The sequence below is a fragment of the Schistocerca nitens genome, chromosome 2, assembly GCF_023898315.1.
Source record: "Schistocerca nitens isolate TAMUIC-IGC-003100 chromosome 2, iqSchNite1.1, whole genome shotgun sequence".
Lineage (NCBI taxonomy): Eukaryota > Metazoa > Arthropoda > Insecta > Orthoptera > Acrididae > Schistocerca > Schistocerca nitens.
In genome coordinates this window covers 701,473,008-701,489,548 of record NC_064615.1, presented here as the reverse complement: position 1 = coordinate 701,489,548, position 16,541 = coordinate 701,473,008, and positions in this window count along the sequence as shown.

Below are 16,541 nucleotides of genomic sequence, written 5' to 3'. Positions count from 1 at the left end.
CGAAAACTGTATGTACGTGCGTCTTCTTAAAAAATTGGTAAAATTTCCTAAAAAACGGTAAATAGTGTCGTATGTTCCAGAATGTAGTATTTGGTGTGATACTCGTACACTGTCGAACATTTGCGAAAAGGAAGTTAATACCATACTCTGCTGGAAATTTGGAAATATCACTCGAATTTACTAAAGCTGCTACTGCTGCTTGAACGAAGTACAGACTAAGAATGCCAGTCTCAAGGTGCTGGGGCACTAAGGGGAAGGGGGAGGGGGGGGGTCAGTTGTGGGGAAAGGACCAACAGGAGCACACTGCACCAGTGTTGGGAAAGGAGAAACCTTTTGTGGGTTATACATTACCATCTTTATTATGACAGTTATCACTTTACGCTAAAAGTATTCAGATACCTGCATAAATAATAATGCAACTGCACTTCTCGACCGCCATCTTGGGTACACATTATGGTAATTATAATGACAGTTATGGACCATTAATTGCAATTATAATGACAGTTCTTGCCTCGTAATCACTTCCTAAATAATCAAACTAAGAGCCCAAGTGAGCCATATGTCTACATAAGGTTAGCTAGGGCAGCTGGCTGGTTTGTTTACGAAAGAGAGTAATGGGATCTTCGTCATGATAAAAAAAAAGTATGTAGTCTTCACACAAAGAACCATTTCCAACTACTCTGCAGCAGTTACTCATCCTATGTGTATCTTAGCATTATTTAGTGATAGACGTTCAAAGAATGTTTTGTTTATGTGATTTATGCCGCTTATTCAATAAAAATGACTGGCTTGATCTGATTTGATTTTTTATTTGGTCCTGTTGATTACATATTGTACAAAGGGTGTAACACTAATATAGGGCAATTCAAGTGAAATGAGACAAAATTATATGAGCATTTTATATATTATAGAAATACTTATTTTCTATGAGCAGCTGTTTGCAGACAGCATTACAACCTGCATTTTACTGGTATAAGTTCCAGTGCATGATCAAATAGCAGAATGAATGGAAGTACACATTTTTACCTCAGTGCCACAAATAAATAAATAAATTTACATTTTGTGATTACCTTCATCACATGAGAAGCTCAAACGGATACTTAATAGTGTAGAATAAATGGTAGTATATATTTTTTAACGTGTGATATAAATAAATTTACATTTTATCATTATAATTTGTGTTAGAATACACAATTTTTTCTTCATGACGTAAGTAAAGATTTTCTCTTAGAGAGTTTTTTATCTAAGTGGTCCCCCTTATTTTTACTCAGAAGGATGCCTTATTATTCAAGGAATCCATTCGTTTTATATATTGTTCTCTGGGGAATGTAATTAATTTCCTTTTTTATGTTGATGGGAAGATTGTTATATACTTTTATTCCTGACTCAGTTTCTCCCCTGAAAACTTTAGCGAGAGTTACAGAGTCTTGGTGGAAATTTTCACTGTCTCTTCTGTAATGCTTGTGAATGTCACAGATTTTCTGGAATAATTCCTTGTTGTTGGCTACAAACGTTATATTGATTCGTAAAAGTAAATACCCTGAAAGTCTTAAAGAAACCTTTGCAGTGTGTTCTGTTAAAGACCTCACATATTAACCTCACCGCTCGTTTTTGTAGTTTAAAGGCCTTTTCAACTCCTGTAGCAATTCCCTGGAAGATAATACCATACAAGAGTACAGGATGGAAATAAATATGGATGCCTAGGAATTTTGTACGTGTGATTTCATGAAGTTTTTGGTTGTTGATCTCCATTTCAGGAACTTAGAATTTTTTATTTACTATCTGAAACTGGATAATGTTGGTTTTTGGAAAAATTTAGGATTAGGCTATTTGCTGTGAATCATTTGTGTACTTGATAAGTGACTGTCAGGACTGTATCCTGAATTGTTGGGTTGGGACTCTTGATCAGAATACTCATATCATGAACAAACATGACTATTTTTGCTCTATCATTGATTGTGACTGGTAGCTCATTATGTACTCAGGAAAATCAATGGCCCAAGGATTGATCCTGTGGGATTCTGTGTTTTACATTTCCCCAGTCTGAGTTTACTGCTACACTTGCCTCAATTAAGATAACTCTTTGCTTCCTGTTGTGTAGAAAAGACTTATGCCACGCCAAAGGTCTGTCTTTTTAGCCATAGTGTGGAAGCTATTTTAGCAATGTTTTATGATCTACACAGTCAAAAGCTTTAGAATGGCCGTAATGGCTCTGAGCACTATGGGACTTAACAGCTGAGGTCATCAGTTCCCTAGAACTTAAAACTACTTAAACCTAACTAACCTAAGAACATCACACACAGCCATGCCCGAGGCAGGATTCGAACCTGCGACCGTAGCGGTCAGTGGTTCCAGACTGAAGCGCCTAGAACCGCTCGGCCACTCTGGCTGGCTCAAAAGCTTTAGAAAGGTCACAAAAGATCCCCATTGGACACCTTCTGAGATTTAATTCACCTAGAATTTTACCTGTTAAATAAATATAGCTCTCTCTGTGTAGAATCCCTTATGAAAGCCAAACTGTATGTATGTCAGTAAGCCATTTTGGGTCATATGGCCATAAATCCTATCATACATTAGTCTCTAAACACCTTTGGAATACTGGCAGCAAAGAGATGGACTGATAATTGGATAGTACATTCTTTGTCGCCTTTTGTGGATGGGTATCACTATAGTATGTTTCAGTCTCTCTGGAAATGTCCAGTTTTCATTGACTGATTACATAATGCATAATGTGTGACTTATTAAGTCTGAAAATGATTTTAAAATCATATCCAGAGCTTTTAAGTAATTTGTTTTTAAATTTGACGTGCTATACTTCATGTGATTTGCTTGTAATTTAGTAGCTATATGGCTTCTGTTGTATTATGGTTCCTATTCTTTTAGTTACAGCGAGAAAAAAATTATTAAAATCTGAGGCTGCAAATTTTTTGATTGCCCTTGTCTGAACCACTACCAGAGGACTGTGAAGTACCTGCTTGTTCAGATTTTATGTTCCTATTTGTCTCACTTTTTATGATGTTCCATATGTTTTCACTTTGTTGTTTGACTTGCCATTTTTTTCTGCATAATGCATTTGTTTCCTTCATGATTACACATGTTAGAATTATACAGTATTTTTTGTAATATAGTTTCACTACTAGGTTTGTACTTGCCCTTTGTTTTATGTACAGGTCTCTCTTCTTAGCGTATGATATTTTGATGCCAGCTGTTATCTAATCTTTCTTTCCACAGCAGACTGATTTCTAATCTGTCTTTGGAGGAAGCAGGCTTCAAAATCGTTGAGAAATAAGTCCAGTAATAAACTGAATTTCTCATTCTTGTATCTGCCGAGTACACTTCCTCCCACTCGTTCATGGTATAAACTGTTTCCAAACAAGCTAGTAGATTCTGTACTTATTATTCTAACATGTTGAACGTGGGTGTGACCACTTACCATTTTTCTGCTGGTGAGCTTTAAGATTGTCACTTGACTGTCGTGATCAGATAGATCATTCATTATGGCCTGTGTTTTTACATCATTGTAATTTGTGGGGTGCAGAAACAGATTATCAGTCAAGGTCTTGCTGTGCCCCCTTATCTTGTTGGGAATGAGACCATATGGAACAGGTTAAATGGTTACTATTTGAAAGAAAATTAATGGTACAGGAACAGATTATTAATCAGGATCATCCACAAACTCATAATGGGAATGAGGCCATTATGAGTGGGGTGTAACATTACTACTTGAAAGAAAGTTAATGTTAAAATCACCACATAGTACAGTCTGACTGTTATTTGTATAAAATTTTGTAAGAACTAATTCTAGTTTTGCACTCTAAAAACTTTTGCTCAGTTTGATGAGTTACCCAAAATATGATCCCATATGACATAAAACAATGAAAGTAAGCAAAGTATGCAAATTTTTTTCTAAACTGGTGTCCAAAATTAAAGCAACAAACTGAAATTTTGCAAGGTTGTCTTTAGTTTGGCACATAACAGTATTATCATGTGACAGTAAAGTAGAAACAATCGAAAGAATACAGAATGTAAACAACTGCAACATGCATAATGGTAGATAAAAATGTTCTTCCTTTTTACTAACTTAATGGATTTACACAAATGGTCTGAAAATTGGTTAATTCACTCAGTATGGGGTGTGACCATGCCTCACAAATGATGGGGCATGCTGTGAATAATGTCATCAATTTCATGTTGATGCAGTAACACCCTTTCTTCCTGCAGTGCTGTTCACAAATCTTGAAGAGTGGTTGGTGGATGCTAATGTGGTGCATCCCATGTCCCTAGTGCATCCCAGATGTGCTCTATGGGATTCAAATCAAGACAGCGAGCAGGTTACACCATGCATCCAATATCTTCTGTTTCCAGGAAAACAACAGCTACCTGTGCCCTGTGAGGATGAGTGTTAACATCCAGCAACACAAAGTCTGGGCCCACAGCACCTCACAACAACCACACATGAGGTCCCAAGATCTTGTCGTGATATGTGATAGCATATGTGTCGATGTAACCATGCAATTTCATGAAGAGGTCTTTGAGTGGTCAATAATCCTCAATATCAGTCTCTTTGCACAATGGTTGGATCCTGAAATTATGTTCCATGTTCCCTCCAGATGGGAATCTGTCGAGAATCATTGTCCACACCAAATTGAGACCCATCTGTGAAAAGAACATTGGCCCACTCTTTGGCCGTCCAGGTGGCATGCTGACAGCTCCACTCTAGATGTTCCCTTCCATGAAGATGTGTCAGAGGTACACAGATAATGAGAGTCACTCTGCCAAAGCCTTCTGTACACTGTTTGCCTCACTACAACATGCCCAATAGATGCTGTGATGTCAGATGCCAGTTGCATGCAGTATTAAGGCAGTACTGTCGTGCCTTTACAGGCAAATAACAGATATCTCTTTCTGATGTTGCACATGGTCAGCCCTACCCTGGTCTTTGGGATACAGTTTTGACCTCTATAAACTGTCGCTACATCCGAATAACAACAGAACGATTCACATTAAGCCAACTGGCCACATCAGTTTGTGACTTTCCTGCTTCCATTCTTCCCGTGGCCCTGTGCTGCAGAAAGCCTGGTAGGTGTCTTCTCTGTGTGATAGGGCACCATCTGTGACTATGTACACAGTGATTGTGGATGTAGGACTACCTGCCAAACACTATCCTCTTTGATAGGTACACTGGCGTCATCATTGGCATAGTTGTCCGTTGATGAGAATGCCATCTTCCATGCAGGACACGATCATACAGATATCTGTTGACAGTTGGTGTGATTAGACCATGAATTAGACATAGGACACAACTAGTGGTATGTTACTTTAATTTTTGACACCAATGTATTTATATTTCTTACATCTGACATCATTTGTATTCCAAATGCTTGTAATCACAGAAATTACAGGTTCTGAACTATATATAGTGGGTCTTTTCAAAATTAAATGACAGTGAATTAGCTCTGAACCATTTATTAATGTCAGTGAAAAAGTGACTAGAAGCCATTTCTAAATCTGTACTTGACTTACTATTTGTTGTAATCTTTGTATCATTTTTAAACAAAAAAAGCTTAGCATCTGGCAAAGTAGGGGACAAGAGATCATTAATGTACACAAGAAAAAGCAAAATACCCAAAATGGAACCTTGAGGAACACCATATGTTATTAATTCCCCATCAGATGAAGACTGATTGTGTTCTCCACAGGTATTTCACAATGATGTCCTTCATTTCCTGTTCATTAGGTAGAGGTCGAACCATTATGCAGCACTGCCAGTGACACCGTAATATTCTAATTTACTTAAGAGAAGCCTGAGATTAACACAGTCAAAGGCTTTTGACAAGTCACAGAAAGTGCCAGTAGCCTCTAATTTGTCATCTAATGAATTAAGTACATTCTCACTGTATATGTAAATAGTCTTCTCTACATCAGCATCCTTAGGGAATCCAAACTGTGACTCGAAAAATATATTATTTGCAATCAGATGCTTAAGAAGACTCTTGAACACAGCCTTTTCAAATATTTTTGAAAAAGCTGGCAAAAGTGAAATTGGTTGATAGTTCAACAGTAACTCTTTATCCCCCTTCTTGTAAAGAGTATATTTCAGCCAGCTGGAAGTATTCTGCCGATTAGAGATTGATTACACAAATGACTAAAGACAGAACTCAACTCACATGAACATTCTTTGATTAACTTTGCTGATAAGTTATCATAACCACTAGAACACTTTGATTTTAAGGATTTTATGATGGATACTACTTCTTTGGGTGAAGTGACATATCCATTTTACTGAAGTTATTTGTAGAGACTGATTTAGATATTCCATTGCACTGTTTTCTGGACCTAATAACTCCAAGCTGTCAGTAACAGAAACAAAAGTACTTTTTTAAGCAGTTTGCAACAGTACATGCACTTGTTACCATTGTCTCTTTTATTTATAGAGCTATCTCTTCTTTTCTGGCTCCCCCCTCTCTGTCTTCATTTTATCCCATATAATATTGTTGTCTGATGTAATTATCTTTTCCTCATGATAAAGCTCCTTCAATTTTTGAATTACTTGCTTCAAAATTTTGCTGTATTCTTTGTAATGCATTACAATGCTAACATCAGAGCTGTTCCTAGATGGTACACACAGTTTCCTATTTGTCACACAGTATACCTTTTACCATGATACCTTTATTCCTTGGTTAATTTTTTTACTTCTGCCTGATTTCAGTTACCGTTAGGGGAAAACAATTTTCAAATGGGGAAGTAACAATATTAATGAATGCTCTGTATTTTCCATTTGAGTCAGAAGTATTGTAAGCATCTATCCAGCTCGTCTTTGTGCAATCTCCCAAAAATCTCAATTTTTTACTGATTTATTACCCTCCTGTACTCAGATTTAATAGTTATTATATCCTGACAAGTTCCAACATTTAACTTAAGATGCTGCATGTCATGATCACATATGCTGTTTACTATTGGTTTTGTGATATGATTTTTTGCCCTTGATTTGTCTACAAAGGTATTATCAGCAGCAGCCTCAGAGCATTTACATACCCTAATTGCAAACTTCACAGTAGGAATTAAACTGCATGAATTCAAGTAAGAGGCTTACTTAAATCCTGTAACATTTAACTTATCTCTACCAGTTAGAAATAATTTAATACCTTCAACTGCTCATGGGTGTTGATATATATCAACGAGGACAGGTGTAAATGTGTGCCCCAACTGGGTCTCGAACCCGGGATCTCCTGCTTACATGGCAGACGCTCTATCCATCTGAGCCATCGAAGGCACAGAGGATAGTGCGACTGCAGGGACTATCTTGCGCACGCCACCTGCGAGACCCACATTGTCACCTTGTATGTCCACACACTACATTTGTAGTGTCCCACCCCAACACACTCATTGCTCATGGAAGACATTCTTACCAAGTCCCATAAGAGTTTGGGTAATATGTGTGCATCCGCACAGAAGGAGGTCATGGCCCGTATTGCCAGAATTATATACTTATATGGATATGGTGTCTGTTCTTTCAAACATGTCCGAAAGAACAGACACCATTGATAACCAGCAGCCGTCTAGAACAAAATTAGAATTAATTTAATACCTTCAGCTGCTGATGGACTTTGATATATATCAACGGGGACAGGTGAAAATGTTTGCTATGACTGGGTCTTGAACCCGAGATCTTCTGCTTACATGGCAGACACTCTATCCATCTGAGCCATTGAGGGCACAGAGGATAGTGTGACTCCAGGGACTATCTCGTGCACGCCACCTGCGTTACCCACATTCTCACGTTGTATGTCCACACACTACATTCGTAGTGTCCCACTCCAACACACTCATTACTCGTGGAAGACATCCTTACCAAGTCCCGTAAGAGTTCGGGGAATATGTGTGCTTCCGCACAGAAGAAGAACAGAACATAGGTTGTATCGACCATGATTAACACCATCTTTGGACTCTGATTGCTCTGCCGAGCCTCCATGTGTGTTTTTAGTTCTGTTCTGTATCTCAAGATGTGTACACGTTTATGACTAACTACGAAATATATAATTTAACCTATAATCGTATCCCATTCCCATAAAGTATTGTCTTGTATTTTCTGTAATAAGCATGAAATTAATCGCCTACCTGCTGTGTCTTTGTAATATCACACAGTTTTCTCTTTTTCTTGCTTGAGATCTTTTTTCCAGTTGTTACCCAAGATTTGTTTCTATTATTAGACCTCATGTATGTGTCTTTATTGGGGATGCAGTTTCATAGTAGTTGCTAAATATTTCCATAAATCTGTTGAACTTCTCACATGTACTTCCATGCTCATATACTTCATTCTATATTTCCATAGCTAATAGTTGTCTGAAGGTGTCTATATTCTGTTCACTTAGGATTTGTTCTTATTTGATTAATTCTGTTTGCATTGGGGTTTTATGTATCAGTATTGTATGAAAAACAATATACTGTCCATTATGGTCACTAAATCCTGCTTTTTATGGTTCCAGCCTGGATGGTATTTTTTCTGCAATTATGAATATTTGATCAATAGTGGTACATGTAGTTTATGTAATTCTAGTGGGAGAGTTTATAGTGGCCTGCAAATTATATGTTGAAAGAATGACCAAGAGATTTTGTTTTTTGTTTGAATTTTTCTGGAAACTTTTATTGAAGTCACCACATACTATTAGTTCTTTCTTGTTAGCCTTACTTTTGCTGAGTGCTCTGTCTAGCTTCTGTAGCAAATATGCAAGTCCCCATCTTGGCTTTTGTACAGGCAAATTATTATTGTTTTTAGCAATGTTATCTCTGTAGCTGAAATTTCAAAGTCTAAAGATTTTAAGCCCAATGTTCAGTGTTACTTGTAACAAAAATGCATGTCCTACTAAGAGCAAAGGATGTCCTACGGACATAATTTTGTAACTGCTAACATATCGCTTATCACTCCTCAACCCATGTTGACTTAAACAGACAACAGAAGCTTCCTTGAGATCATCTGACAAGAGTATTTTGAATTCACTGATTTAATTCATAAAAGATTGAACATTCTGATGAGAGAGCATGAATTTTGTGCTTCTGTCAAATTCAGGCATATGTAATTGATCACTTACCTTCTTTTTCACCACTTGGTCTTCTTTTTCTGGTGAGGTCATAAAAAATCCTCATTCCTTGTTTGGACATTTGTTTTTTTGACTGTGGATGTCTTTTTTCCTGTAGCTGTGGTTGTATTTTTTGAAATTTTTGTTTTGTTGCCTATAGGTGTGTCTTTCTTGTGTTTTTTCATAGTTGCACAAGTTTCATCACAAACAGTTCCTAAATTAGATGTCTCAGGTTTGCTCATCACAGTAAAGTTTTTGTAGAGACTGGTTCTATAACAATTGATTTGCTTGTAATGAGGTCAACATTCTGTATTAATTTTGCTAGCATTTTACCAATCAGCGGCTTCCCAGCATTGTTCTAGTGTTGTCCATGTTTTGTAAACAGTACTCTTGATGGCTCTGAGCACTATGGGACTCAACTGCTGTGGTCATCAGTCCCCTAGAACTTAGAACTACTTAAACCTAACTAACCTAAGGACATCACACACATCCATGCCCGAGGCAGGATTCGAACCTGCGACCATAGCAGTCGCACGGTTCCGGACTGCGCGCCTAGAACCGCGAGATCACCGCGGCCAGCAAACAGTACTCTTGACATGGGAAGCTGGAAGAATGTCACGTTATGAAAGGCCAAATTTATAACTGAGTTATCCTGCAGGTCATATCTGTGCGGCATGCTAGTAACTATGATGTTGGACATTTTGAGATCATGTAGTGTAGTTTTTAAGCACTGTGTAGATGTTTACCCTCATTCTGATAAACATCATTGCTTCCACCCATGATCATCATGGCATCATTCTTAGATGACTTGTTTAGCGAGTTACCATTTCTTATTATCTCAGACAAAGGTGCATTCGGTTTTGTTATTCCTGTGACATACAGTCAAAAAGTAAGTAATTAACATAGAAAATAAAATAAAAGGAAAAAAACAATAGTTAAAAAACAAATTTAATAGATTAACACACAATAACATCACAGATAACATTTAGTGATTATTTATCATCAAAGAGTAGTTTGTGCCATACAATAATGGAGACAAACATTTTACTTAAAAATACAACATATTTTTTTATAATGGATTTCTTACAATCATCAGTGTCTTGTATATAACATTGTAGATACATAAATTTAATTATTCAAATCTTCCCACTTCTCATATTACTACAGATTTAAAACCAGTTGTTATAATGTTACTACTTTCATTTTTCAGTATTAAAATTATGTCCAATTTAAGGCTGTTTTGGTTTTAAAAAATGGAGAAATCTAATTGCTAATGTAGGAGATAAAGAATGTAATTACATAAGCACAAGTAGTATAGACACAGAACACAACACCAAAATATCTAGTTTAAAATTAACATCACAGATATATATACTGTCACAATCCCATCTTTCATCACAGTATCAAAATAACCAAAAATACAGAGACCAACACAAAAACAGGGAAATATTTTTGTACAACTCACATTTTCTTAATGAATTAAATCCCAAGCTCAACTTTTTCATTATTAATACTGTGTTTTAAATAATAAGATGCTAGTTCTGGAGTAACATAGTGGAAGTAAATGCTTGGAGCTGATGAAAAGATAGGGTATAATTTTTTATACTGGAGGTCAAAATGACAAATAAGTATGAAAGGAAATAACAGTGTATATAGAGTGAATGGTTGTAGTTAGATGCCCAAGTGAAAGAATATATGCATTAAAAAAGTACAGACACTACATCACAATAAAAACATTTTAAATTCACAAAAACAAACAATGTAACAAATTAAGGAATTAAATTTTCATCTTATATGGTAGAAATAAATGCATTATTGAGAAAGTGCCCTAATCATAAATTGTGATTATAAGTAATTTCAGTAAAAATAAATGAGAAAATTGTGGGCTGGATGATGACCAGACATATTGGTGAACAACTGGACAATGAAGACAGATGAATTATAATGTGAATGCTCATAAAAGCAAATATAAATGCTGAAAATTGCTGTGTTTTCGATAGAAATGGTGAGAGATAGCTAGGTAAAGGTGGTGAATCCTTACAATTAGTGTGAAAGAATAGGAAAATATGAGGTAGTGAACAGAATCACAAAATATGCAGGGAGGCTGGCTCTGTCCATAAGGGGTCATTCAGTACGGAACAGGCACTGTGTCATCCTTTGCCAGTGGCATCAGTTGGGTGGAGTTTGGAGCGGAAAGAGGTAAGCACATCACACTTATGAAAGTTGTCTGCTTACTAGACTTTGTAGATGCTTCTTCTCACTCAGTTCACACCACAAGTCTAAATGCACCCCTTCCTGTCCTTCCACTAAGAAAAATCCCTGATAGTACTGCGGACTGTACCTGGGTACTCAACACAACAATCAAATATGCTGGTTGCTTAGCCATGTTGGTGGACAAAGATGCGTTATGGTATCGACTGAAGGTACAAAACACCATTCTTTTTCATCATGTATTGGAATGTCAACAACGGGGTGACCTATCTCTACCGGTAGTTCCCTGTTGTCACAGTTGCCATGTAGCACTATATGACAAAAGTATAAAAAATGTATCCCTTTATTTAAAGTAGGTGCATCTAACCTATGGATATAGGATTCTGTTTTATTGTGTATACCATCCTCCAGGTACTTAATAGAGTTCAACCAATACTTCTTCTCTAACACCCCTGTCACTAACCTTTAATTCCCCTCCACCCATATTACAATGTCTACCACATTATATGTTATTACTAACCTTTCACTCTTTGTGCCATTTCCACCTTTAATTTCCTCTCCTTCCCAGCTCTCAACCAATGTGTTATCTCTTGGACATCAGATGTGGCTTTCTCTATCTGCTCCTGCACTCCAGCCTTTTGTAGCACTTACCTTCACTCATTAGTTTACCACCAGCCCACTCTCTTGATTTAATCCATGTACCTGTTCCTAAACTTTGCCTATTTTTAAAATTCTTGCACAAGATCTTGAAGACAATGAAGCACATTAGTTGACACTAAGATAACAGGTTTCTCACAAGCTAGAATTCCCTTAGAGTATTCCTACTACTTTACAGTGTAGGTAGCAGTGAAAATGATCCAAAATGTCCGTAGTCCCCCCCCCCCCCTTTGCTGGCACATCTGAATTAAAGAAAATAATTAATATAATAGAGGGAAACATTCCACGTGGGAAAAATATATCTAAAAAAAAGATGATGTGACTTACCGAACAAAAGCGCTGGCAGGTCGATAGACACACAAACAAACACAAACACACACACAAAATTCAAGCTTTCGCAACAAACTGTTGCCTCATCAGGAAACAGGGAAGGGGAGGGAAAGACGGAAGGATGTGGGTTTTAAGGGAGAGGGTAAGGAGTCATTCCAATCCCGGGAGCGGAAAGACTTACCTTAGGGGGAAAAAAGGACGGGTATACACTCGCACACGCACACATATCCATCCACACATATACAGACACAAGCAGACATCTCACAAGTAGACATATTTAAAGACTAAACTCTTTGTCTTTAAATATGTCTGCTTGTGAGATGTCTGCTTGTGTCTGTATATGTGTGGATGGATATGTGTGTGTGTGTGCGAGTGTATACCCGTCCTTTTTTCCCCCTAAGGTAAGTCTTTCCGCTCCCGGGATTGGAATGACTCCTTACCCTCTCCCTTAAAACCCACATCCTTTCGTCTTTCCCTCTCCTTCCCTCTTTCCTGATGAGGCAACAGTTTGTTGCGAAAGCTTGAATTTTGTGTGTGTGTTTGTGTTTGTTTGTGTGTCTATCGACCTGCCAGCGCTTTCGTTCGGTAAGTCACATCATCTTTGTTTTTAGATATAAAGAAAATAATTAAGTTGATATATAGGGAATATGCGGGAACACAATGCCACTTTTGTGTCAGAGAGCCATGTAGCTGAGAGGAATGACTGATGGTGAATGATAATAAATTAAAGCCATTGAGACAAACTGTCCATCCATAGCATACCTCCTTCCGACTATTGTAACATGTGGACATCACATGGATCTCTCTTACTTGTAGGACTTAGTCCTTTCATGCTTGGTTTCATATATCATTTGGAGGATCATCCCTCCTGTTTCTAATGCATGGGCCTATGATCCACTGCACTCCACATTTTAACAAAGTGTATTTTATGTTTCAGTGGTAGAGGGACTATAAATTTAAATGGAGATGGTCCTCTCACTTGGCAACAAAAAGTGTGTAGTCTGTGTTTTAAAATTGTGTGTGCTGTTGAATTATTGACTAAATTAAAAATAATTAGTTGGCTCATTCATTTTTACTTCAAAAATAATCCATCCTCTGCACCAACTGCAATATTTTAGTCGTTTTCACTCACTTATTTTTTATTTCTTTTATGATGTACTCTAGGACTAAATTGCACATGTGTGTTATGTGGGCATGCTTGTGTGTGTGTGTGTGTGTGTGTGTGTGTGTGTGTGTGTGTGTGTGTGTGTGTTTGTGTGTGTGAAAATGGTAAAAGAGAAAAAAAGAGAGAGAAATAAGCTGCACTTGCATCTGTGTGTGAAGAGGTGGGTGTTTGAGGCATGTAGAGAGGGTATGAGCCAGGGAACTAATTTTCATAGGTATATTAGTATTCATTTTTTAATTTTAATCACATTCATGTCATGATATTTTAGTATAGGTTTTAAAGACCATAATTTTGGACTCCATCTGTTAACTACTTAAAAATTTATCTATATTTTCTGTTGTAAACTCCCATCATATGACTTCCGACAATTATTGTCCTAACTATACAGTTTTCAGTTGATGCATCAGTTTTATTTTACTTTCTTGTCTGCAGTATAGATATAAGTCTTTGTTTTGCAACTGCCAACTGGTTTATTATTTATTATTTTTTGTTATTATTTTTGTTTCTCTGCTTCCCATTATTATGGACATTATTAACATAAACAGCTCTCTCTGCATTATATATACCATCATTCTCTGCAATAACAATGCACTGCATCTTTACGCACTCAGTATTCTTTTGACACATCACAGATTGTGATCTGTGCTATTAGAAATTGGTCCATCATGAGATCAGAAGAAATACTGATCAGTCATTAACTAATTCATATTAACAAATTTAGTGATGTTTGATTCTGATCAAGTTCTATCACTGAATATATTTCAGTCCTTTCTCATTTTCTTCAGAGTTTGCACATTTGTTTACCTCCAATTTTGTTTCACTTTTTCCTGAAGATGCAACATCTGGACAACAAAATTTTGGTATGTGTTGCTAGACAGGTATACACATTAGAAAAAATGTCTGGAGAGTGGTTCAAGTGAATGGTATTCTTCACAAAATAAAATCAAATGTGATGGCAACATCTACAGAAGCATGATTTACGGGAAATGGTAGCATAATGACTAAAATGACATGTATTTGTAATGAGAATGAAAAGAAATCTTGCATTATGATACGGAAACTACTAATGGCAAGACTGAGTAATTCTAAAATACAATACAAATTTAATTAATGAGTAAGGTTATTTTAGTACCAGGAAGTAGTTAAAGCTTCCATTGTGATTTGGAAGTTAAGTTACCAAAGGCAAGAGTGAGTCACATTTAGAAGTGGAACTACTGAAATGTTTAAAGGGGTTCCTCTACAAAAATTCTAATTAACATCATCAAAAAGGAATTGAACTGTCCATCATCTTTACGATTTTTCAGCCATTTGAACTTGTCGAATGTGGACGGCATCTTTCTTCACTAAGTCTCCATTGGGTGCTCATGATTATTGTCAATTCACTTCTGCAGCTCTGAATGATGTCAGAACAATTTTCTTGTGCACCACATTTTAGCAGTGTGCAATAGCACTATCACAGTACCTGAGCTAAGTAGTACAAATTTTTGAAAAATATTGGTTACATTAGGGCCTAAACAACTTGACACTATTTACAATCTGACTACAGTGCAATAGTTCCTCCAGAAAGCCCACAGATTTAATTTTAGACTTATATTGGAAGTAAATGAGGGAACTTCCGTAATAACTGTTTTTACATATACATATCACAGATAATGCCTATTGAGGGAAGTACTATTTAACATAAAAAAACAGAGATTCTTAATTACTTTCAGACATGAAAAAGTAAAATAATAATAATAACGATGATAATGATATTATTATTATTATTATTATTATTATTATTAATAATAATAATAATAATAATAATAATAATGAGTGCATTTTATGCTTGTGTGACATTAAAATGATACAGGACCTTATCCTTGTCAATTCAAAGAGCAAATCATTTAGCACTAAGATTTCAAAGAAATATGAACAAGATGCCCATTCTAATGAAAATACTTGTGCTAAAATAAACTCAGAAAACCAAGCTTAAAATAGTTCTCTAAGAAGCTCCACTTCACAATACAACAGCTGGAAAATATTATTCATATGTTTGTTTTCAAAACTGGCCACTTCTCATGCCTGTGCCTTTAAGCCCACGTACCAGCGTTTGCTTAAACTTCACTGAGCTATAATCTGGTAAAATTCATATGGTAGTATCTGAGTAAAGGCAGAGGGCACAGCACTGGAAAATTATGTGCATCAACACCAGCCAGTTTTCATTCAAACTCCTTTGAATGTCTCCTCACTCTCTTTCTTCGGTGTTGAGACACAAACCTGTAGGATATTACCATGCCGGAAATTATTCTCAATCTCTTGCAGGGAACGCCTGTATGTCTCTGGTAACAATAGGCCCACAAAAATAGTTCCTGCAAGTGAAGTTGCTGCGAAGAACAGAAAGACATCTCGTGATGTCCATTCTCCATCACCTCTGTCAGTTGTCAGGGCTGCAGCCAATGAAGGATACAGTTTGAGTGCTGCAAAGTTTGCCAGGTATGCGAGACATGTGGTGGCTCCAGCTGCAGGCCCACGTGCGTGTGCAGGAAAGACTTCACCCAGCAGTGCCCATGGTAGTGTGTGGAAACCCAGTGCACCAAACACCTGCAAAAGTAAGTGTGTATCTCAGTAGTGGTATGCACCACAGTAATCTCAACTTATTTACAAACTTCTTTTTTATAAATTTGTTCTTGGTTGGTGCCTTCTCATGTAATCCTGTTTATACACTAATGTCTTTCCAAGTAAATTAAACATATGATTCTTTGAGCAGTTTCAAAGTGAAGAAAGTGATGTCCCAGTGTGTTTGTCATTTTTTACCCTCCATGAACCATGGACTTTGCTGCAGTGAGATGGCTTGCATGCTTCAATGAAACAGATAACCATGCCATTGGTGAATCTGTGGAGTGGCCGCATTGTCAGAGGTGCCACGTCACATATTGTGCAGCCCCACCCACCAGAGGTTCGAATCCTCCCTCAGGGATGGGTGTGTGCATTGTTATTAGCATAGTTTAGGGACTGATGACCTCAGTAGACTGGTCCCTTAGGAATTCACACACCTTTGAACCATTGGTGCAACCACACTGGATATCCACATGGAATATCTGTGGAGAGGCCAGTCCAAA